The following is a 24797-nucleotide window of genomic DNA, read 5'->3' on the forward strand; positions in this document are numbered from 1 at the left end:
GATGACAGTGCTTCAGCTGATGGCATAGCAGTGCAAGAAATCGTGAAATTGCTTTAAGGTATTACAATAAACAACAATTTTAACAGTTATTCCTATGCTTGTCACAGGCACACAATTTGAGACAAACAAGACATCAAAACATACATCCTTGAATTAGTTTTTCAAAAAGTCAACACTAAAGCTAAACATTCCCCCCGAATCTCTGCAAAGCACTTATCAAAATCCACATAGAACCCATTCAGTATCTCATAACACTGATGAAAGACTGTTTAAACTTCTGAGAGTTTTGGCAAAAATGGGAAAGAATTTAGCAAAAATGGGAGAAATATAACCTTTGCAACAATTTATATGACCTTAAATGCCATTTATGCAAGACTGGATATACTGTTTCTCCTTACATTTTAAAATAACTTAAAGAGTGTTATTGGTTAGCTGGACGTGGTGGTGCGCACCTGTAATCCCAGCTACTTGGGAGGTCGAGGCGGGAGAATCACTTGAACTCGGGAGATGGAGGTTGCAGTGAGCTGAGATTGTGCCACTGACTGCACTTCAGCCTGGGTGACAGAGCAGAAAAAAAAAAGGAGTGTTATTGGATTGTTTGTAACTCAAAGGATAAATGCCTGAGGGTATGGATTCCCTATTCTCTATGCTGTGCTTATTTCACATTGCATGTCTGTATCAAAACATCTCATAAACCCCATAAATATATACACCTACTATGTACCCACAAAAATAAAAATACAAAAGCTTTAAATACTACCACAGAGTATAGGTATAACATTTGCCACTGATCAAATGAATTAACCTTATAAAATATGTGTTCTGAAGACTGTACAAGTAGTACCAGCTTCTGCTTCCTGCGAGGCCCTCAGGAAGCTTATAACTATAATGGAAGGTGAATGGAGAGCAGGCATGTCACACGGTGAGAGAGGGAGCAAGAGAGAGTGAAGAAAAAGTGCCACACTCTTTTAAACAAACATCTTGCATGAAATGAGTGAGAACTCACTCATTACCTTGAAGACAGAACCAACTCATTCATGAGGGATCTGCTCCCATGAACAAAACACCTACCTGTAGGCCCACCTACACCATTAGGGGTCACATTTCAGCATGAGTTTTAAGGAGGATAAAACATTTAAACCATATCAGCAATAAATATAGAGGAAGAGTAAGCCTTCTTATTGGAAACCCTTCTGTGTTAAGGGTGGAAAGAGAAAAAAAGCTAAGGAGTGCCTAGTACTGAATATGATAGCTTGGCTAGAAATACAGAAAGGAGCAGTAATTAACAAGGCTGTAAAAGTTAGAAATTAAGAATATAGAGGACCTTGAATGTCAGGTATATAATTTGTACTTTGCTGTGGTGAAGTGAGCCAAGATGGATCATAAAATTTGTGGAGATAAAAAAGCTTATACAGATCTTGAGAAACAATGATATGACATAATAACAGGGGCTAAAGCCCGTTGGCAAGTAAACACTATTGTTTACTCATTCATTCTGAGATTTGGACTATCTAGATAATTTCACAGACAGACACATGAGTAATAAGGAACATACAACAGGAATAGCTATCATTTATTCAATCCAACCATGTGAGGGGAACTTTATATGGATCGTCATATTTAATTTAATTTTATTTTCTTTCTTTCTCTTTCTTTCTTTCTTTCCTTTCTTTCTTTCTTTCCTTCTTTCTTTCTTTCTCCCTTCCTTCCTTCCCTTCCTCCCTCCCTCCCTCTCTCTCTCTTTCGCTTTTCTTTCTTTCTCTTTCTTTCTTTCTTTGTCTGTCATTCTTTCTTTCTCCCTTCCTTCCTTCCCTTCCTCCCTCTCTCTCTCTCTTTCTCTTTTCTTTTCTCCTTCCTTCCTTCCTTCTTTCCTTCTTTCCTTCTTTCCTTCTTTTCTTTCTTTCTTTCCTTTCTTCCTTCCTTCCTTCCTTCCTTCCTTTCTTTCTTTCTTTCTTTCTTTCTTTCTTTCTTTTTTCTTTCCTTCTTTCTTTCCTTCTTTCTTTCTTTCCTTCTTTCTTTCTTTCTTTCTTTCTTTCTTTCTTTCTTTCTTTCTTTCTTTCTTTCTTTCTTTCTTTCTTTCTCTCTTTTCTTTCTTTCTTTGTCAGAGTCTTGCTCTGTCGCCCATGCTGGAGGCTGGAGTGCAGTGGCACGATCTCGTCTCACTACAACTTCTGCCACCCAGGCTCAAGCAATTCTCCTGCCTCAGACTCCCAAGCAGCTGGAAATACAGGCAAGTGCTACCACACCTGGCTACATTTTAAAATTTTCAGTAGAGACCGGGTTTCACTATGTTGACCAGGCTGGTCTCGAACTCCTGAACTCAGGTGATCTGCCCACCTCGGCCTCCCAAAGTACTAAAATTACAGGCAAGGGCCACCACACCCGGCCAGATCATCATACTGATTTTTTTAAAAACAACCCCATGAGGTGGATACTATAATTAACCCCACTTTCCAGATGAAAAACAAGTACAGATAGTTTAAGTAACTTGTTCGAGAATATACAGCTAATAAATGACAAGGTCAGGATTTTATTTTTTTTTTTTGCAATCGCACTCTGTTGCCCAGGCTGAAGTGCAGCGGCATCATTTGGCTCACTGCAACCTCCACCTCCCGGGGTCAAGCTATTCTTGTGCCTCAGCCTCCCAAGCAGCTGGGATTATAGGCACCTGCCACCACTCCTGACTAATTTTTGTATTTTAAATAAAGACAGGGTTTCACTATGTTGGCCAAGCTGGTCTCGAACTCCTGACCTCAGGTGATCCACCTGCCTTGGCCTCCCAAAGTGCTCGGATTACAGGTGTGAGCCCCCGTGCCTGGCCAAGGTCAGGATTTTCAACTCTAAAAATTGGAACTCAGAACTCATATGTTTAACATTGTATTACTGGCCTATGTATTACTATAATACAATGAATTTCATGGGAAATGTTCATACTTTTAAGATGCTCTTCCCTTGTATCGAAAATAACTATACAATTAAAATGTTGTGATACTTGTATTTTTTTATATTTTCCAACATTCTGAATCTTTTAAAAATATACACAACTATAACTTGTCAATTTACAATAATTTTTTTAAATAAACTAAAAATTCTGAACTCTCATTTTATTACACTCCTCTTTATAAATGCTTATTTTAATCTCTTGCATCATTGCAAAGTTGAGGATAAATGTGAATAAATATATTATAGTATGGATGGCCTCAGCCATAAGTACACACATTTGTATTTATAAAAACTAGAAAAATACATTGAAATGTTAAAATTTGTAACTTTTGAGAGACCTGATTATAGCCAATTATTATTTTCTACTTTAAATTTTTTTTTCAAAACATAAGCATACTATTTTTAATCAGAAAATGGTAAATATTATAAAGCATGAGTAGTCAATAAGGTAAATAGAGAAAAACTACAATTGCTTCAGAACAAATAAAGGTTTTTGGATACATTTAAAAATCCAACAAGGCAGAAGAGATTGTTCATATACATTAAATTACACAAAATGGGAGTGTATGTTTTGCAACATCCATGAAATGTTTGTAAAAGTTGATTATATACTAGGTAATAAAGGCTCAGATGCAAAAAGCAGGAATTATGCATATGACATTACATAATCAAAATTAGAATTAGGCCAAAAATGTAAATATTAGAAAATAAAAAAGGACACAGAATAACCAACATGAGATAAAACTTGTAAAATGCTGTGATAGATCTAATGCCAATGAATTTGAAAATCTAATTGAAATGGATGGTTTTCTCTTTCAAAGAATTATAAAAATAAAGCAAGAATAGAAAACTTGAATAATTGGCTACATAAGAATTTTTCTTTTGAGTTACAGTCTAGTCTAGAATTTATTTTTTTAATTTTATTTTCATTTTAAATTTTAGATTCAGGGGATTCAGGAAGTACATGTGCTGGTTTGTTACATTGGTGTATTGCATGATGCTTAAGTTTGGGCTTCTGTTTATCTTATCACCCAAACAGTGAACATAGTATTCGGGAGGTAATTTTTCAACCATTGCCCTACTTTATCTCTCTCTCTTCCCTTTTCAATTCTCCAGTGTCAACTGACCTAATCTTTATGTCCATGTGAATCAATGATTAGCTCCCATTTATAAGTGAGAATATGCAGTATTTGGTTTTCTGTTTCTGATTAAATTCACTTAAATTAATGGCCTCCAGCTGCATCCATGTTGCTGCAGATGATATGCTTTTGCTCTTTTTTGTGGCTGTGTAGTATTCCATATACAGTTTCTTTATCCAATCCACTATTGATGAGCACTTAGCTTAATTCTATGTCTTTGCTATTGTTAATAGTGCTGCAATAAACATGTGAGTGCAGGTGTGTTTTCATTAGAATAATTTATTTTCCTGTAGGTATATACCCAGTAGTGGGATTACTGGGTGGAATGGTAATTCTATGTTTAGCAATTTGAGAAATCTAGATATTGTTTTCCATAGTGGTTGTAATAATTTACATTTCCACCCACAGTGTATGTGTTCCTTATTCACAACATCCATGCTAGCATATACTGTTTTTGAACTTTTAATTATAGCCATTCTGACTGGTGTGAGATGAAACCTTATTGTAATTTTGACTTACAATTCTCTGATGATTAGTGCTATTGAGCATTTTTTCATATGTGTATTGGTTGCTCTTATGTCTTCTTTTGAGAAGTGTCTGTTTAAATCTTCTGCCTACTTTTTAATGGGGTTATTTATAGTTTTCTTGTTGATTTGTTTAAGTTCCTTGTAGATCCTGGATATTAGTCTATCAGGGGAACCACCCCCAATATTTCAACATAGGTTCTTTCTATTTTCCCTAAATGTCAGCCGATCTGAGAAATAAAGAGAAAGACTACAAATAGAGGAATTTTACAGCTGGGCCACCAGGGGTGACATCACATATCTGTAGGTCTGTGATGTCCACCTGATCTGCAAAACCAGTAGGTTTTTATTAAGGACTTCAAAAGGGGAGAGGGTGTATGAACAGGGCGTAGGTCACAAAGATCACATGCTTCAAAGGGCAAAAAGGAGAACAAAGATCACATGCTTCTGAGGCCAATAAAGATCACAAGGCAAAGGGCAAAGCAAAGATCACAAGGCAAAGGGCAAAATCGAAAACTCCTGATAAGGGTCTATGTTCAGCTGTGCACGTATGGTCTTGATAAACATCTTAAACAACAGAAAACAGGGTTCAAGAGCAGAGGACGGGTCTGACTTCAAATTTATCAGGGCGGGGTTTCCCAATCCTAGTAAGCCTGAGGGTACTGCAGGAGACCAGGGCGTATTTCAGTCCTTATCTCAACTGCATAAGACAGACACTCCCAGAGCAGCCTTTTATAGACCCCCCTCCCCCAAGGAATGCAATTCTTTTCCTGGGGTCTTAATATTCCTTGCTAGGAAAAGAATTTAGCGATATCTCTCCTACTTGCACGTCTGTTTATAGGCTCTCTGCAAGAAGAAAAATATGGCTCTTTTTGCCTGAACCCGCAGGCAGTCAGACCTTATGGTTGTCTTTCCTTGTTCCCTAAAAATCACTGTTATTCTGTTCTTTTTCAAGGTGCACTGATTTCATATTGTTCAAACACACATGTTTTACAATCAATTTGTACAGTTAACACAATCATCACAGTGATCCTGAGGTGACGTACATCCTCAGCTTATGAAGATAACAGGATTAAGAGATTAAAGTAAGACAGGTGCAAGGAATTATAAGAGTATTATTAGGGAAGTGATAAATATCCATGAAATCTTCACAATTTATGTTCCTCTGCCGCAGCTCCAGCCGGTCCTTCTGTTTGGGGTCCCTGACTTCCCACAACATTAGTCCTTTGTTGAATGCATACTTTGCAAATATCTTCTCCCACTCTGTAGATTATATGTTTACTCTGCTTATAGTTTTTGTTTGTTTGTTTTGCTGTGTAGAGCTTTTTAGTTTGATTAGGTCTCAACTGTCAATTTTTTGTTTTTCCTACATTTGATTTTTGAGGATTAGTCATAAATTCTTTGCCTGGGACAATGTTCAAAAGAGTATTTGCTACTTTTTCTTCTAGCATTTTTACAGCTTGAGGCCTTAAATTCAATTCTTTAATCTATCTTGAGTTATTCTTTATATATGGTAAGAGGTAGAGGTCGAGTTTCATTCTTCTGTGCTATTTATTAAATAGGATGTCCTTTCCCCAGTGTTTATTTTTGTCAACTTTGTCAAAGATCAGTTGGTGTGGCTGTGTGTATTAACTCCTGGATTCTCTATTCTGTTCCATTGGTGTACATGTCATTTTTATACCAGCACCATGCTGTTTTGATTTCTGTCACCTCTTACAGTAGTTTAAAATTGGGTAATGTGATGCCTCTGGTTTTGTTCCTTTTGCCTAGGACTCTTTGACTATGTGAGTTCTTTATTGATTCCATATTAATTTTAGAACTTTTTTCTAACTATGTAAAAGTGATGCCTATAATTTTCTAGGAATACTATTGAATGTATTAATTCCTTTAGGATATTTTAATATATCAATTCTTCCAATTAATGAGCATTATTGGCTATTGCAAACGAGATTGCATTCTTGGTTTGCTTCTAAGCTTCAAAGGTATTGGTGAATAGAAATGCTAATGATATTTCTACATTGATTTTTCAACCTCAAAACTTTACTGAATTCATTTATCAGGTCTAAGAGACTTTTGGCAAAATTACTAGGATTTTCTAGGCATAGAATCATATCATTAGTGAAAAGAAGTAATTTGACTTCCTCTTTTCCAATTTGGATGTCTTTTATTTTTTCCTCTTGGCTGATTTTTTTCAGTAGGAATTCCAGTACTATAAATAGGAGTGATGAGAGTGGACAGCCTTGTCTTATTTCATTTCCTTGGTAGAATGCTTCCAACTTTGCCCATTCAGTATGATGTTGGTTGTGGGTTTGTCATAGATGGCTCTTATTCTTTTGAGGTATCTTCATTCGACATTTAGTTTTTTTTAGTGCTTTTAACACAAAGGATAATGGATTTTATTAAATATTTTTCTGAATCTATTGAGGAGATCTTATGGCTTTTGTTTTTAATTCTGTTTATGTGATGATTCACAGTTATTGACCTGCCTATGTGAAACCATCCTTGCATCCAGGAATAAAGCCTACTTGTTCATGGTAAATTACTCTATTAGAACATTCTTGCATTGCTATTAATATAAAGGAATACCCAAGACCAGGTAATTTATAAAGAAAAGAGGTTTAATTGGCTCCGCAGATCTGCAGGCCATTGAGGAATCATGATGCTGGTATCTGCTTAACATCTGGGAAGGCCTCAGAAAACTTATAATCATGGAAGAAGGCAAATAGGTAGCAGGCATGTCACATGGCCAGAGCAGGGACAAGAGAGAGGGAGGGGGCAGGTGCCACACACTTTTAAATGACTGTGTCTCACTACAACACACTCACTATTGTGAGAACAACACCAAAGGCAATGGTGTCAAACCATGAGAAATCACCCTCATGATCCAATCACCTCCCATCAGGCCTCACTTCCAACACTGAGGACTGCAATTCAAAATAAAATTGAGTGGAGACACAAATCCAAACCATATAATTCCATCACTGCCCCTCTAAATCTCAAGTTCTTCTCATGTTGTAAAATATAATCATGCATTTTCAATAGTCTCCCAAAGTCTTAAGTCATTCTAGCATTAACTCAAAAGCCCAAAATCCAATGTCTCATCTGAGATGACAGTAGTCTCTTCCACCTATGAACCTGTAATACCAAAACAAGTCAGTTACTTCCAAGGCAAGATTAGGTACAGGCATTGAGTAAATACTCCCATTCCAAAAGGGAAAAAGTCAAAAGAAAGGGGCTAAAGGCCCAATGCAAGTCCTAAATCCAGCAGAGCACTCATTAAATATTAAAGCTCCAAAATAATCTCCTTTGACTTCATGTCCCACCTTCAGGGCACGCTGGTACAAGCAGTGGGCTTATAAGGCCTTGGGCATCTCTGCACCTGTGGCTTTACAGAGTTCAGACCTGGAGGCTGCTCACACAGTTGTTGAATCACTGCAACTTTTCCATGCTGAGGGTGCAAGCTCCAGTAGATTGCCAAGACTTAGATTCCCAAGACTCACCCACACTTGCACACTGTTCATTGATGATAGGCTTAACACCACATGATAGCCTCCAAGGATTATGGCAGCCTTTGACCCCCGGAGCTACAGCCCAAACTGTATCTGGGCCTGATCGAGCTGACGCTGGAGCTGGAATGGCTGGGATGTGGGGAACAGTGTCCTGATACTGTGTAGGGCAGCCAGGCCCTGAATGTTGCCTATGAAGACAATCTTTCCTCTTGGGCCTCAGGGCCTGTGATGGGAAGGGCTGCTGCAAAGGTATCTGAAATGCCTTCAAGTCCTTTTCCTCACTGTTTTGGATATTAACACTTGGCTTCATTTTGTTATGCAAATTTCTCTATTTAATAACTAAAATAACTGTGGAGTGCTAGCTCCACAGCCTGCTTGAATTTGTCTCCCAAGGAAGCATTTTATTTTTCTACCACATGGCCACAGTACAAATTATTCAAACTCTTATGCTCTTTTTCCCTTTTTAATATAAGACCAAATTTATGTCATTTATTTGTTCCTGCATATGAGCATAGACTGTTAGAAGCAGCCAGGCTAACACTTGAATGCTTTGCTACTTAGAAATTTCTCTCACCAGATACAATAAATCATCACTCTCAAGTTCAAAGTTTCATAGATCCCTAGGGTAGAGGCACAATGCAGCCAAATTCTTTACTAAGGAATAACAAAAGTGATCTTTGCTGCAGTTTCCATTAAGTTTTTCACTTTCATTTGAGACTTCTGCAGCCTGGACTTCATTGTCCATATCACCCTTAGCATTTTGGTCACAACCACTTACCCAGTCTTGCAGATGTTCTAAGCTTTCCCTCATCCTCCTGTCTTCTTCGGAGCTGTCCACTCTTCCAACCTCTGCCTATTATCAAATTCCAAAGCTGCTGCCACATTTTCAGATATATTTACAGCAATACAGCAATATTTCATTTCTGGTACCAATTTTCTGTAATAGGCCATTCTTTCATTGTTATAAAGAAATACCTGAGACTGGGTAATTTATAATTAAAAGAAGTTTAATTGGCTGATGGTTCTTCATGATGTACAAGCATGGCAACAACATCACTTGGTTTCTGGGGATGCCTCAGGGAGCTTTTACTTATGTTGGAAAGTGAAGTGGGAGCAGGCACATCACATGGCAAAAATAGGAGTAAGAGACAGAGAGAGTGCCACATACTTTTTAACAATCAGATATAGTGAGAATTTACTCACTAATGTGAGGACAGCAACAAAGTGATGATGAGAAACCATTTATGAAAATCTGCCCCCATGATCTAAGCTGCTCCCACCAAGCCCCACTTTCAACTTTGTAGATTACAATTCAATGTGAGATTTGGATGGGGATACAGATTCAAACCATATCAATTAGCTATTTATTGCACTACTGGATTTGGCTTGCTAATATTTTTTGAGGATTTTTGTGTCTGTGTTTATCAGAAATATTGGTTTGTAGTTTTATTTTTATGTGTGTGTTCTTGCTGGTTTTGGTACCAGGATGATACTGGTTTCACAGAATGAGTCGGAGAAGAATTCCTCCTCCTTTATTTTTGGAATAGTTCCAGTAAGATTGGTACCAGGTCTTCACTGTACATCAGGTAGATTTCAGCTTGAATATGTCTGGTCCAGGGCTTATTTTGGTTGTCAGGTTTTTTTTATTATTATTATGATTGATTCCATTTTGCAAGTTTTTATTGGTCTCTTTAGGGTTTTAATTTCTTCCTGGTTCAATAACAGGAAATTGGGTGTTTACAGAATATTTTTTATGTTCTCTACATTTTCTAGTTTGTGCAGAGGTGTTCATCGTAGTCTCTAGGGATCTCTTTCATCTCTGTGGGATCACCTGTAATATTACATTTATCATTTTTAATTGTGCTTATTTGGATCTTCACATTTGTTCTTTGTTAATATACGTAGTGGTCGATTTTGTTTATTTTTTCAAAGAGCAAACTTTTCACTTTATTGATTCTTTGTGTGTTTTTTCTGGTCTCAATTTTATTTAGTTCTGCTCTGATTTTGGTTATCTCTTTTCTTTTTTTTTATTGTTATACATTAAGTTCTAGGGTACGTGCACACAACATGCAGGTTTGTTACATAGGTATACATGTGCCATGTTGGTTTGCTGCACCTATTAACTCGTCATTTACATTAGGTATTTCTCCTAATGCTATCCCTCCCCCTTTCTCCAACCCCATGACAGGCCCCTGGGTGTGATGCTCCCCACACTGTGTCCAAGTATTCTCATTGTTCAATTCCCACCTATGAGTGAGAACATGTGGTGTTTGGTTTTCTGTCTTTGGGATAGCTTGCTCAGAATGATGGTTTTCAGCTGCATCCATGTCCCAGCAAAGGACATGAACTCATCCTTTTTATGGCTGCATAGTATTCCATGGTGTATATGTGCCACATTTTCTTAATCCAGTCTATCATTGATGAACATTTGGGTTGGTTCTAAGTCTTTGCTATTGTAAATAGTGCCACAATAAACCTACGTGTGCATGTGCCTTTATAGCAGCATGATTTATAATCCTTAGGGTATATACCCAATAATGGGATCACTGGGTCAAACAGTATATCTAGTTCTAGATCCTTGAGGAATTGCCACACTGTATTCCACAATGGTTGAACTAGTTTTCACTCCCACCAACAGTGTAAAAGCATTCCTATTTCTCCACATTCTCTCCAGCATTTGTTGTTTCCTGACTTTTTAAATGATCACCATTCTAACTGGTGTGAGATGGTATCTCATTGTGGTTTTGATTTGCATTTCTCTGACGGCCAGTGATGATGAGCATCTTTTCATGTGTCTGTTGGCTGCATAAATGTCTTCTATTAAGAAGTGTCTGTTCACATCCTTTGCCCACTTTTTGATGTGGTTGTTTGTTTTTTTCTTGTAAATTTGTTTAAGTTCTTTGTAGATTCTGGATATTAGCCCTTTGTCAGATGGGGAGATTGCAAAAATTTTCTCCCATTCTGTAAGTTGCCTGTTCACTCTGATGGTAGTTTCTTTTGCTGTGCAGGAGATCTTTAGTTTAATTAGATCTCATTTGTCAATTTTAACTTTTGCTGTCATTGTTTTTGGTGTTTTAGCTATGAAATACTTGCGCATGTCTATGTCCTGAATGGTATTGCCTAGATTTTCTTCTAGGGTTTTTTATGGTTTTAGGTCTAACATTTAAGTCTTTAATCTATCTTGAATTAACTTTTGTATAAGGTGTAAGGAAGGGATCCAGTTTCAGCTTTCTACATATGGCTAGCCAGTTTTCCCAATTTCATTTATTAAATAGGGAATCCTTTCGCCATTTCTTGTTTTTGTCAGTTTTGCCAAAGATCAGATGGTAGTAGATGTGTGGTGTTATTTCTGAGGCCTCTGTTCTGTTCCATTGGTCTATATATCTCTTTTGGTACCAGTACCATGCTGTTTTGATTACTGTAGCCTTGTAGTAGAGCTTGAAGCCAGGTAGTGTGATGCCTCCAACTTTTTTTTTTTTTTGCTTAGGATTGTCTTGGCCATGCAGGCTCTTTTTTGGTTCCATATGAACTTTAAAGTAGTTTTTTCCAATTCTGTGAAGAAAGTTATTGGTAGCTTGATGGGGATGGCATTGAATCTATAAATTACCTTGGGCAATATGGCCATTTTCATAATATTTATTCTTCCTATCCATGAGCATGGAATGTTCTTCCATTTGTCTGTGTCCTCTTTTATTTCATTGAGCAGTGGTTTGTAGTTCTCCTTGAAGAGGCCCTTCACATCCCTTGTAAGTTGGATTCCTAGATATTTTATTCTCTTTGTAGCAATTGTGAATGGGAGTTCACTCATGATTTGGCTCTCTGTTTGTCTTTTATGGGTATATAAGAATGCTTGTGATTTTTGCAGATTGATTTTGTATCCTGAGACTTTGCTGAAGTTGCTTATCAGCTTAAGAATATTTTGGGTTGAGACGATGGGGTTTTCTAAATATACAATCATGTCATTTGCAAACAGGGACAATTTGACTTCCTCTTTTCCTAATTGAATACCCTTTTTTTCTTTCTCTTTCCTGATTGCCATGGCCAGAACTCCCAATACTATGTTGAATAGGAGTGGTGAGAGAGGACATCTCTGTCTTGTGCCAGTTTCAAAGGCAATGCTTTCAGTTTTTGCCCATTCAGTACAATATTGGCTGTGGGTTTGTCATAAATAGCTCTTATTAATTTGAGATACGTTCCATCAATACCTAGTTTATTGAGAGTTTTTAGCATGAAGGGCTGTCAAATTTTGTTGAAGGCCTTTTCTGCATCTGTTCAGATCATCATGAGTTTTTGGTCATTGGTTCTGTTTATGTGATGGATTATGTTTATTGATTTGCGTATTTTAAACCAGCCTTGAATCCCAGGGATGAAGCCGACTTGATTGTGGTGGATAAGCTTTTTGATGTGCTGCTGGGTTCGGTTTGCCAGTATTTTATTGAGTATTTTCTCATTGATGTTCATCAGGGATATTGGTCTAAAATTCTTTTTTTGTTGTTGTTGTGTCTCTCTCAGGCTTGGTATTAGCACCCTAATACCTAATATGAGGTGATGCTGGCCTCATAAAATTAGATAGGGAGGATTCCCTCTTTTTCTATTGACTGCAATCGTTTCAGAAGGAATGGTAGCACCTCCTCTTTGAACCTCTGGTAGAATTTGGCCATGAATCCATCTGGTCCTGGACTTTTTTTGGTTGGTAGGCTATTAATTATTGCCTCAATTTCATAGCCTGTTATCGGTCTATTCAGAGATTCAACTTCTTCCTGGTTTAATCTTGGAAGCGTGTATGTGTCCAGGAATTTATCCATTTCTTCTAGATTTTCTAGTTTATTTGTGTAGAGGTGTTTATAGTATTCTCTGATGGTAGTTTGTGTTTCTGTGGGATTGGTGGTGATATTCCCTTTATCATTTTGTATTGTGTCTATTTGATTCTTCTCTCTTTTCTTCTTTATTAGTCTTGCTAGTGGTCTATCAATTTTGTTGATCTTTTCGAAAAACCAGCTCCTGGATTCATTGATTTTTTGAAGGGCTTTCTGTGTCTCCATCTCCTTCAGTTCTGATCTGATCTTAGTTATTTCTTGTGTTCTGCTAGCTTTTGAATTTGCTCTTGCTTCTCTAGTTCTTTTAATTGTGATGTTAGGGTGTCAATTTTAGATCTTTCCTGCTTTCTCTTGTGGGCATTTAGTGCTGTAAATTTCCCTCACACACTGCTTTAAATGTGTTCCATAGATTCTCGTACATTGCATCTTTGTTCTCATTGGTTTCAAAGAACATCTTTATACTGCCTTCATTTTGCTATTTGCCCAGTAGTCATTCAGGAGCAGGTTGTTCAGTTTCCATGTATTTTTGCGGTTTTGAGTTTCTTAATCCTGCGTTCTAATTTGATTGCACTGTGGTCTGAGAGATAGTTTGTTGTGATTTCTGTTATTTCACATTTTCTGAGGAGTGCTTTACTTCCAACTATGTGGTCAATTTTGGAATAAGTGTGATGTGGTGCTGAGAAGAATGTATACTCTGCTCATTTGGGGTGGAGAGTTCTGTAGATGTCTACTAGGTCTGCTTGGTGCAGAGCTGAGTTCAAGTCCTGGACATCGTTGTTAACCTTCTGTCTCGTTGATGTGTCTAATATTGACAGTGGGGTGTTAAAGTCTCCCATTATTATTGTGTGGGAGTCTAAGTCTCTTTGTAGGTCTCTTAAGACTTGCTTAATGAATCTGGGTGCTCCTGTATTGGGTGCACATATATTAGGATAGTTAGCTCTTCTTGTTGAGTTGATCCCTTTACCATTATGTAATGGCCTTCTTTGTCTCTTTTGATCTTTGTTGGTTTAAGGTCTGTCTTATCAGAGACTAGGATAGCAACCCCTGCTTCTTTTTGCTTTCCATTTGCTTGGTAGATCTGCCTCCATCCCTTTATTTTGAGCCTATGTGTGTCTCTGCATGTGAGATGGGTTTCCTGAATACAGCACACTGATGGGTCTTGACTCTTTATGCAATTTTCCTGTGTGTGTCTTTTAATTGGTGCATTTAGCCCATTTACATTTAAGGTTAATATTGTTATGTGTGAATTTGATCCTGTCATTATGATGTTTGCTGGTTATTTTTCCCATTAGTTGATGCAGTCTCTTCCTAGCATTGATGGTCTTTACAATTTGGGATGATTTTGCAGTGACTGGTACCGATTGTTCCTTTCCATGTTTAGTGCTTCCTTCAGTAGCTCTTGTAAGGCAGGCCTGGTGGTGACAAAATCTCTCAGCATTTGCTTGTCTGTAGAGGATTTTATCTCTCTTTCACTTATGAAGTTTAGTTTGGCTGGATATGAAATTCTGGGTTGAAAATTTTTTTCTTTAAGAATGTTGAATATCAGCCCCCACTCTCTTCTGGCTTGTAGTGTTTCTACCTAAAGATCCACTTTTAGTCTGATGCACTTCCCTTTGTGGGTAACCTGACCTTTCTCTCTGGCTGCCCTTAACATTTTTTCCTTCGTTTCAACCTTGGTGAATCTGACAGTTATGTGTCTTTGGGTTGCTCTCCTTGAGGAGTATCTTTGTGGTGTTCTCTGTATTTCCTGAATTTGAATGTTGGCCTGCCTTGGCAGGTTGAGGAAGTTCTCCCGGATAATATCCTGAAGAGTGTTTTCCAACTTGGTTCCATTCTCCCTGTCACTTTCAGGTACGCCAGTCAAACTTGGATTTGGTCTTTTCACATAATGAAATCATCCACTGTGTTTAAGAAGAGTAGTTTGACAGAATATAAAATTCATGGCTGGTATTTCTTTTCTTTAAGATGCATAAGGAAATTTTTGAATGTATAAATATAGAGCCAAAAATGCAAAATAAAATACTGGCAAATAAAATTCAGCAATGCATTAAGTTCTTAACATTACCATATGTAAGTAGTAAATTTATCGCATAATCTAAACATAATTTTAGTGTAAATTCAGGAATATAAGAACTGCTCTACATAACGTTTTCTCATTTATAAATTAACCTGCCATATCAATCCTTCTTTTCCCTTCTTCCCAAACTGAAAATAAAACTAACTTTAAGGGGAAAATTCAAACATGTGTCAATCTGTGAGGGATGAATTAATAAAGCAACAAGAATTATCTGGCTGTCCCTTCCTAGTTATTATTAAGCAGTCAAAGAGGACAGAAAGCACATATGCATCATACATTTTCATCATTTTATCAGGAATGGAATCCAATGATGGATTCTACCATTACTTTCCAGAACAAATGACCTTTAGAATTCCTTCAGACACTTGGCAACGTATATATACTTGACCCATAGAAGGTAATTTTTAGTTTTCAATGTACATGATCGGTCTCATCCAAATTTGAGAAAGAATAAATATTTGCTAACAGTCTCTATAGACAGTCTCTGTCTGGGTCAAAAGACTGTATATATATCCATAACTGTATCTATATAGATATATAGTGCCTATGTGCATATATATGTGTGTGTTTTATACATATATATGCATGTGTGTGGTGTGTATGTGCATATGTATGAGTTTTATACATATATGTATGTATGTGTGTGTATATATATATATATATATATATATGTATATATAAAGAGAGAGAGAGAGACAGACAGACCGACAGACAGACAAAATTAAAACAAAGTTTAAAACATGGGCGAATGCTGTATTTGGGGGAAGTCTAGCATATTTTTAAAACTAAGAACTGTGTCTTTAGAGGGGTAACTTTAAAGACTTTCCTCATATAATTAGTGGACCACCAAGAAATATAAGTCCTCATTTCACTGCATGAAAAAAAATATTTCTTCTTGCTGTTCAAAACACATTAAGTGTTTTAGGGAGAGGAATTTAGCCTATGTTTTTCTTTGGAAAATCAAACTTACTTAAACAAGTAATACTGAGTTGCTTTCTATGTCATCTACAAGCCACAGCAATGAGTCACTAGTTCCTGAAACACGGTGTGGCTATACTTGGATTTTTGACATATATCTAAAGATGTTTTGGACACACATTCCTTCCAGCCACAGACCAAATGAGGGTAGCCAAGTTCTCCCTATGATGGAAAACACACACAAACCATAAGGAAAGCACATCAGAATAATAATATGCTTGTAAATGATGTGAAAAAAAGAGAGAGGGAACGGGATACTATGGGAAGAAGTCAGTCTTAGTTTTCCCTCACTTTTTCTTGACTTCTACCAGCTTTAGAGATTGTTTCACTTCCCCAGTGTGGGTGGACAGAGGCTTTGTTTCTTTCCCCTGCTGTCATGACAGTCTCTGTCCTGTCATTCTTTTCTTCACTCACTCAGATAATCTGCATAGTGAAGTAGAAGCTTGGCTTTCAAGTCAAACGGACAGACTTCAAGTCCCGGTTTTTCTACTTACTTGTGGTTTGACCTCAAGCAAGTTATTTTATGTTATTTCCCTGGGACTTTCTGAGCCTCAGTTTTCTCATATATTAAGAGAAGCTACCAGTATTTTTCTTTCAAGACTGTTGTGAAGGTTAAATAATGAGTATGAAAGGGCTCTAATTTGTTTTATTATTCACTCTACACTTGCAATGAATGAAAGGCACTTTTCTAGATCACTGAGAGCATAAAGTGAAATAAGACAATCTCTGCCTTTGAAGCAATTCGTTAAGATCTATATATTTTCTATCCTACATTATACCCTATACATGTGCTTATCAAAACTTCACTGGTTTATGCCTCATTACCTCAGGGTTTTGATCCAAAGTCTTCAATTTAATAACATAATTTATGATAATGTGTTCATGCCTCCTTAGGGCATCATAGATTACCCTTCAGGATATATAGACATTTTAAAATAGAGTTTTTGGAGACTATGGGACGAAGGAATATCTAGCAGTGGGAATTTTGAATGTCCCCTTCCCAAAGTTCATCTTTCTGTAAATAATGTTTAGAAGTGGTTTTGTGTACTCACAATGCATAGGAGACTAGTCTTGCTAATATTTTAGTGTAAGGAAAAAAGATAACTCCTTTTCAGGAAAGCAATTTGGCAAAATATGTCAAGAACTTTAAAGACGTTCACTCGCATTAACTTAGTAATTGCACTTCGAGGAATATCTTAGTAAGTTACATTTGAAAAAAACTGGTTTTCACATAAAGGTTTATTATAGTGCAAACAATTGCAAGCAGTGTAAATGACAAATGTCAAAAGAATGATTACATAAACTATACTATATCTATCTGATATAATGTTGTAGACCCATTAAAATTACTTTATGAATATTTTAATGCAGTAAGAAAACACTTACGTTACAAGGTTGATTAATATAAAATGCAAGTTGGATTTGGTATGAGTATACAAAGTTATATATATATAATATAAGCCAACTATATAAAATTGATTCATAATATAAAATATAAAGTGAGATATTTACTTATCCATTTAATGGATCTCTATTGAACATTTACTATTTGCTGGGTGCTTTCCCGATACTAGGTATATACAGGTGAACAAGACAAAACAGTTTCTGCCCTCATAGAATGAAAATAGCAGAGAAAAAGCTAGTTATTAACTATATAGAGTGTGATAAAGGAAATAAATTGAATTATGTGAAACAAAATACAGGAAACTAACAAGAGTAGGTGGTCAATGAAAGAGTTGATGAAGTGACATTTATGTTGAGACTTGAATAATGTGAAGATGTCAGTCACAAAGACTTGGGCAAGAGCTGTTTGGCAGAAGAGATGGCATGTGCAAAGACTCTGAGGAGATAATTGAGCTAGCATGTCCATGTAACATGAAAAGACCACTATCACAGATAATAGTGAGGTATGGAAAAGTGGTATGTGATAAATTTGGAGAGGTAAGTATGAGCTAGATTATGGATTGTCTTGTAGCTATGATTAAAAAGTTTGGGTTTTGTTTTAAGAGCCATTGAATGGCTAAAATTTTCATTCCATAAAAATAGTTAAAATCTATGTCAAAATGCACAATAAATAAAATCAAAAGGCAAGTACCAAACTGTGGGAAGGTGTTTGCAATCTATACAACAGAAAAAAAGTTACCTTTAGAAAACAAAGAGTTATTATAAATGAATAAGACAAAAAATGAATATCCCCATAAAAAAATGGACAAAATACATAACCTCATATTTCACTAAAAAACAATAAAGGTATTCATAAACACGAAAAGATCCAATCTCAATATCAATTACAAATTAATGGAAATATTAGATATATTTCTTCTATAAAAATAGCAAAATATAAAGGAAATGGTAATATGTGATTGCAGTGACTGTTCAGGGAAACAGGCATTGTTGAACTGTACATTGGTCCCTTTAAGAAAGGCACTTTTTTAGCAATGACATGTCTAGAAATATATGCTTATTAATTATTAATTATTCTTCTTGGAGTTTTGCAAAGCTTATCCTCAAGGAAACAAGTCTGATATTCTTTTCAGACACATGAGTCTATGATGAAGTCTCTGACATCTTGACATGAATGCATTGAATATTTATAGTTTAAAAGATGATGAGGGAGATGTCAATACTTTATTAAAAGTCTAAAATATGTAATTTAAAACACTTGAGCAATGTGTGCCCTTTCTGTTATCCCTCAAATCATACAACTGTCAACAGCAAACATTAACTGAGTGGTATTATTTAGTAGACACTGAGGATGCAGTAAGAAAGATGGAAGATAAAAACAGAGAAAATTTAATGAAATAAAAAGAGACAAGCCCTAGATCTTAAAGGAGAATAAATTTATGTAATTATGTGTTATTCTGAGTTTCTGTGAGTTACTGATACTATTCCACCAGAAGTTACCTGTGTGCTGGAAAATTACAAGAGCAAAGTGCAATCAGGTTCCAACAAGTGTTCTGACAAATGTAAAATGATAACCTGGCACAATCCTGGATGACAATAGCAAAAAAGCAAATATTTACTGAACACTGATTATATGCCAGACATTTAGCAAAGAAGTATGCATTTAACTTTGAAAAAAAATCATATGAAATAGATGATATTATCTCCATTTTTTACATGATAAAACTGAGATTCAGAGCGTTTAAATAATTTGTCTAAGGTCATACAGCTGGCAGATGATAGAGTCAGGTTTCATTTCAGAGAATCTGAACACCTTATTTGTACTAAGGAATGATGAACATAAAAACTGTTATTTTATAGCAGTTTACCGTATATAAAGAGATGTCACACAAACTCATATAATCCCTACTAAAATTTTTAGAGATAGGTATTGTTACTATGTCCATTTCACTAATTAGAGAATAAGCTCAGAGAAACTAAGTGAAGTAAACCCAAGGTTAGAGAGCCACTAAGGGAACATACTTAGGTTATCTGACTCTAAATACTATTTTTCCATGACACAACAGTCAGTGGTTATAGGCTTTCACATTTTGGGTTGTCTCAAAATGCAGCACATAATACTTAATCATGTCCATGTCTTACTAATACAGTCCATCCGATGCTTTCTTGCTTTCAACTTATTAAACTTTGGTTATTAAAGCTTTAAAAGGAACATCTCTTTTGTGGGGAGAGAGTTGTGTGGGAATGTGTTTGTGTGTGCATGCATAGGTGTGTGAAAGAGAGAGTAAAAGAGAGACAGAGACAGATATACATAGTGAGATAGAAAGAGTCAGAAAGCAAATCAGAGAAAGAGAATAAAACAGATATACACACAAAAGCGCCATGAAAAAAGACTAGGAAGAAAATAGAGTATAAAAGTAAACTTCTAGAAATAAAAAAAGTACATAAAAACAATGAGATACTTATAGGGGGACATCTAGAATTGGCCAAGATTTTTAAAAAGGAAAATATGAAACAGTGATGAAACTGCTGATAGTCTAAATTAATATACTATCATAAATGCCATAACCACATTAAAGTTGTTCTTTTAAAGGCTTTAATGACCAAACAAAGATTAATGTCAATTTGAGAGCAAGAAAGTATCTGCTAGACTCTATCAGTAAGATATGTACATGATTAGGTATCATGTGCTTCATTTTGAAGCAACCCAAAATGTGAAAACTAGTAACAACCGACTGTGGTGTCATGGAAAGAACATACTATTTGGAGTCAGATAAACTGAGTCTGAGTCATTAGTGGCTCTCTAACCTTGGTTTTATTTGACTTAGCTTCCCTGAATCTATTTCTTAGTCAGCAAAATGGGGATAGTAACAATACCCATCTCTAATAATATTAGTAAAGATTACATGAGTTCATGCGACAGAATTTTATAAAAGGTAAAGAACTATAAAAATACTAGTCTTTGGAGAGTAATTTTGCATTTCAAATCTCTGAGAAAAGGAGCATTATTTTGACTTTGACCCTACATTTCAACTTTTAGGAATTTATCCTAAAGAAATAATCAAGGATACAAACATATTATCTACAAGGATGCTCATCACAGTAGAGTTTATAATAACAAAATATTGGTGACAACTTAAATTGTAACATAACTTGTGACCTACACAATCAAAAAAATGAATACTTTGCAGCCAAATAAAATGGGGATATAAATGATTATTCACAAAGGAGAGATGTTCACGGTATACTGTTAGTAAGAGAAGTAGATTGCAAAACCTTATTAGCATTATATTTCAAATGTTAATGGTTTCCATTAAATCATGTGTATTAGTCCATTCTCACATTGCTGTAAAGAATTATCTGAAACTGGGTAATTTATAAAGAAGAGAGGTTTTAGTGGCTTGCATTTTTCACAGGCTGCACAAGAAGCAAGGCTAGGGAAGCTTCCTGTGGAGGAAATTTACAATCATGATGGAAGATGAAAGGGAAGCAGGTAAGTCCTACATGGAGGAGGAAGACAGCGAAGTGGGAGGTGCTACAAACATGTAAACTACCAGATCTTATAAGAATTCCAAGACAGCATTAGGGTGATGGTGCTAAACCATTATAAACCATCCTCATGATCCAATCACCTTCCACCAGGCCCCACCTCCAACACTGGGGATTACAATTCAACATGAGTTTTGGGTGCGGACACAAAGTTAAACCACATCATTTTGCCCCTGGGCCTTCCCAAATCTTATGTCCTTTTCACATTACAAAAACAATCATGCCTTCTCAACAGTGCTTCGTAGTCTTAACTCATTCCAGCATTACCTCAAAAGTCCAAGTCCAAAGTTTCATCTGAGACAAGGCAAGTCCCTTCCACCTATGAGCATGTAAAGTCAAAAATAAGTTAGTTTCTTCCAAGATACAATAGGGGTACAGGCACTGGGTAAATGCTCCCATTCCAAAAGGGAGAAATTGGCCAAAACAAAGGGGCTACAGACCCCATGCATGTCCAAAAACCAACAGGGCAGTCATTAAATCTCAAAGCTCCAGAATAATCTCCTTTGACTCCATGACTCACATCCAGGCCACAATGATGCAAAAGGTGGGCTCCTATGGCCTTGGGAAGCCCCACCCCTGTGGCTATGTGGGGTACAGCCCCCACGGCTGCTTTCATGGGCTGGTCTTGAGTGCCTGTGGCTTTTCCAGGGTCATGGTGCAAGCTGTCAGTGGATTGACTATCCTGGAGTCTAGAGGATAGTGGCCCTCCCCTGAGAGCTCCTCTAGGCAGTGCCTCGGTAACAACTATGTGTAGGGCCTCCTCCAACCTCACATTTTCCCTCCTCACTGTCTTAGTAGAGGTTTTCCATGAGCACTTCATCCCTACAGCATTTTTCTGCCTGGACATTCATGTGTTTCCATACATCCTCCTAAATCTAGGAAGAGGCTTCCAAGCCTCAACTCTTGTCCTCTTCACACCCGCAGGCTTAACACCATATGGAAGTTGCCAAGACTTATGGCTGCCACCTTCTGGAACAGTGGAGCAGTGGCTTGAGTCATTTCTGAAGTCCTTTTAGCCATGGCTAGAGCTGAAGTGGCCAGCACACAGGGAGCAGTGTCCTGAGGTTGCACAGGGAAGCAGAGCCCTGGGCCAAGCCTGCAAAACCATTATTTCCTCTTAGACTCCAGGCCTGAGATGGGAGGGTTGCCACAAAGGTCTCTGAAATGCTTTCGAGGCATATTCCCCAGTGTCTTACCTATTAACATTTGGCTCTTCTTTACTTATGCAAATTTCTGCAGCCAGCTTGAATTCCTCCTCAGCAAATAGGTTGGAATTTTCTACCACATGGTCAGGCTGCAAATTTTCTAAACTTTCATGCTCCACTTCCTTTTTAAATATAAGTTCCAGTTTCAAATCATCTGTTTGCTCACACATATGATTTTATGCTGTTACAAGCAGCTAGGCCATATCTTGAATACTTTGCTGCTTAAATATTTCTTTTGCCAGATATCCTGAATCATCTCTCTAAAGCTCAAATTTCCACAGATCTCTAAGACAGGGCACAATGCTACCAACATCTTCGCTAAAGCATAGCAAGAGTGACCTTTACTCCAGTTCTCATCTTCATCTGAGACCACCTCAGCCTGTACTTCATTGTCTGTATCACTATCATCATTTTGGTCACAACAATTTAATAAATCTCTAGGAAGTCTCAAACTTTCTCTCGTCATCCTATCTTCTTCTGAGCCCTCCAGACTGTTCCAACCTCTGCCCATTACCCAGTTCTAAAGCTGCTTCTATATTTTTAGGTATCTTTATAGCAATGTCCCACTTCCCTCATACTGATTTTCTGTATTATTCTATTCTTGCATTGCTATAAAGAACTACCTGAGAAATGGGTAATTGAAAAAGAAAAAGGGTTTAATGGGCTCACAATTTCACAGGCTGTAGAGAAAGCATGGCTGGGGAGGCCTCAGGAAACTTACAATAATTGTGGAAGGCAAAAGGGAAGCAGACATGTCATGGATGGCTTGAGCAGAAGGAAGAGTGAAGAAGGAGGTGCTACACACTTTTAAACAACCAAAACTCGTGAGAACCCTATATGAGATAGCACTAGAGGGAAAGTGTTAAACCATTAGAAACCACCCTCATGATTCAATTGCCTATCACCAGTACCCACCTCCTACATTGGAGAATTACAATTCAGTCTGAGATTTGGGTGGGGACACAGAGCTGAAACATATCAGTAAGGATAATGAAATTATGGTTGATTTATACTTTTCTTTCTTTTATTCTTTCTTTCTTTTCTTCCTTCCTTTCTTTTTCTTTCTTTCTTTCTTTTTCTTTCTTTCTTTCTTTCCTGCTTCTCTTTCTCCTTCCTTTTCCCCTTTCTTCCTTTCCTTTTCTTTTCCTTCCTTCCTTCCTTCCTTCCCTCCCTCTCTCCTTCCTTCCTTTCTTCTTTCCTTCCTTCCTTTCTTCCTTCATTATTGCTTTTCTTCTGTCTTTTTTCTGTGTTTTTTTTCTACTCATTTTTGTGTGGAAAATGTTTTTTCAGTAAAGGAATAACCTTTGTTATTAAAAATTCTTTTTTAAGAAAAAAGAAAAGAAAATCACTTTATTAGAGAAAGTACATTAAAGAAAAACAAGAAGAAATTATAATAAAAGATTATATTGAAGAAGATACTTGAAAAATTTATAATCACTTCTCTATCTCCAAAGCTTAAAAATTGTTCATTAAGAGTGTTTTGCTCACTAAATCAGAGACACTGGTCAAAAAATATTTCAATATAATCCTTTGTAAACTCCACACATGAGCACTTTAATTAATAGCTCATCTGAAAGCTGTGAAGACAACTAGGAACTAGGCATCAGTGAAGGTTTCGGCATGAAAACATTTTGTATGAAGTCTCTCCTCCTTCCATCTCCATCAAAATGAAAACTTGCATTCACTTTCAGGTATGAGGTGAATCTTGAATGATGCCGCATTTTCACATGCTCAACTCCCCTTATGGCTTCTGTACTACCAATTCTGCCTCAATCTAAAAACACCAAATACACAGTTTTTTTTTTTAACAAGGCTCAGTGGAAGCTCTCAACACTCTGTAAGGGTCTCCATACTAAATACACAAGAGACAATATTCCCAAACACTGGCATAGAAACCCAGTATATATAATCCTTCTATTACCCTATGTTCCTATAACATGTAATAAACTTTCAGTTGTTAGGAAGTAATTAGAGAAATAAAAAACAGGGTTATATTTAGTGAAGGATTTTGTGAAGGCTAAAGGCATTTGATGGTTCTACTGCTTTAAACTGTCCTGGCTAAGAGCAGCGAAGTATTTTTGGTGGAACATTTTAGAAGGATGATGCCTTGTCTACAGAGGTGAAATATGTTAATAATCAGAGAAACATGCATCATAAGTAATGCAACTGTGTTAGTTCTCCCGAGAAACAGAAACAGTAAGACAGATAGATAGATAGATAGATAGATAGATAGATAGATAGATAGACCTGAGGAGATTCATGATTCACAATTCACATAATTATCAAAGTTGAGAAAGCTCCACCAAATACTGTCTGCAAGTTGGAGAACCAGAAAAGCCAGTGGTATAATTCAGTTCAAAGGCTGCAGGCCTGAAAACAGGGTGGGGATAGGGAGATGGGAGGACAGAGTGTTGGTGTAAGTTCCAGAGCCCAAGGCGCAAAAATCAGATGTCATGTCTGAGGGCTGGAGTAGACGATGTCTCAGCTAAAGAAAGGAAAGAATTCACCCTTTCTCCTTTTTGCTTTACTCAGTTCCTCAACAGATTGGATGATGCCCACCCACATTGATGAGAGCAGATCTTCTTCATTCAACCTACTTATTCAAATGTTAATCTCTTACAGAAAGACCCTAATATAGTTCGGCTGTGTTTC

The 24797-nt window shown here is 36.8% G+C and overlaps 1 long non-coding RNA gene across 1 annotated transcript in view; it reads right to left on the bottom strand.

Moving 5' to 3' along the window:
- Nucleotides 1-502: 502 nt before the first annotated feature.
- LOC129530153 (uncharacterized) overlaps nt 503-24797 on the bottom strand; it is a 40606-nt gene continuing 16311 nt past the window's right edge. The window contains exon 3 of the long non-coding RNA XR_008675700.1: nt 503-554. This is a non-coding gene — a long non-coding RNA (uncharacterized lncRNA). The remainder of the gene's footprint in view (nt 555-24797) is intronic.

The sequence above is a fragment of the Gorilla gorilla genome, chromosome X, assembly GCF_029281585.2.
Source record: "Gorilla gorilla gorilla isolate KB3781 chromosome X, NHGRI_mGorGor1-v2.1_pri, whole genome shotgun sequence".
Classification (NCBI taxonomy): domain Eukaryota; kingdom Metazoa; phylum Chordata; class Mammalia; order Primates; family Hominidae; genus Gorilla; species Gorilla gorilla.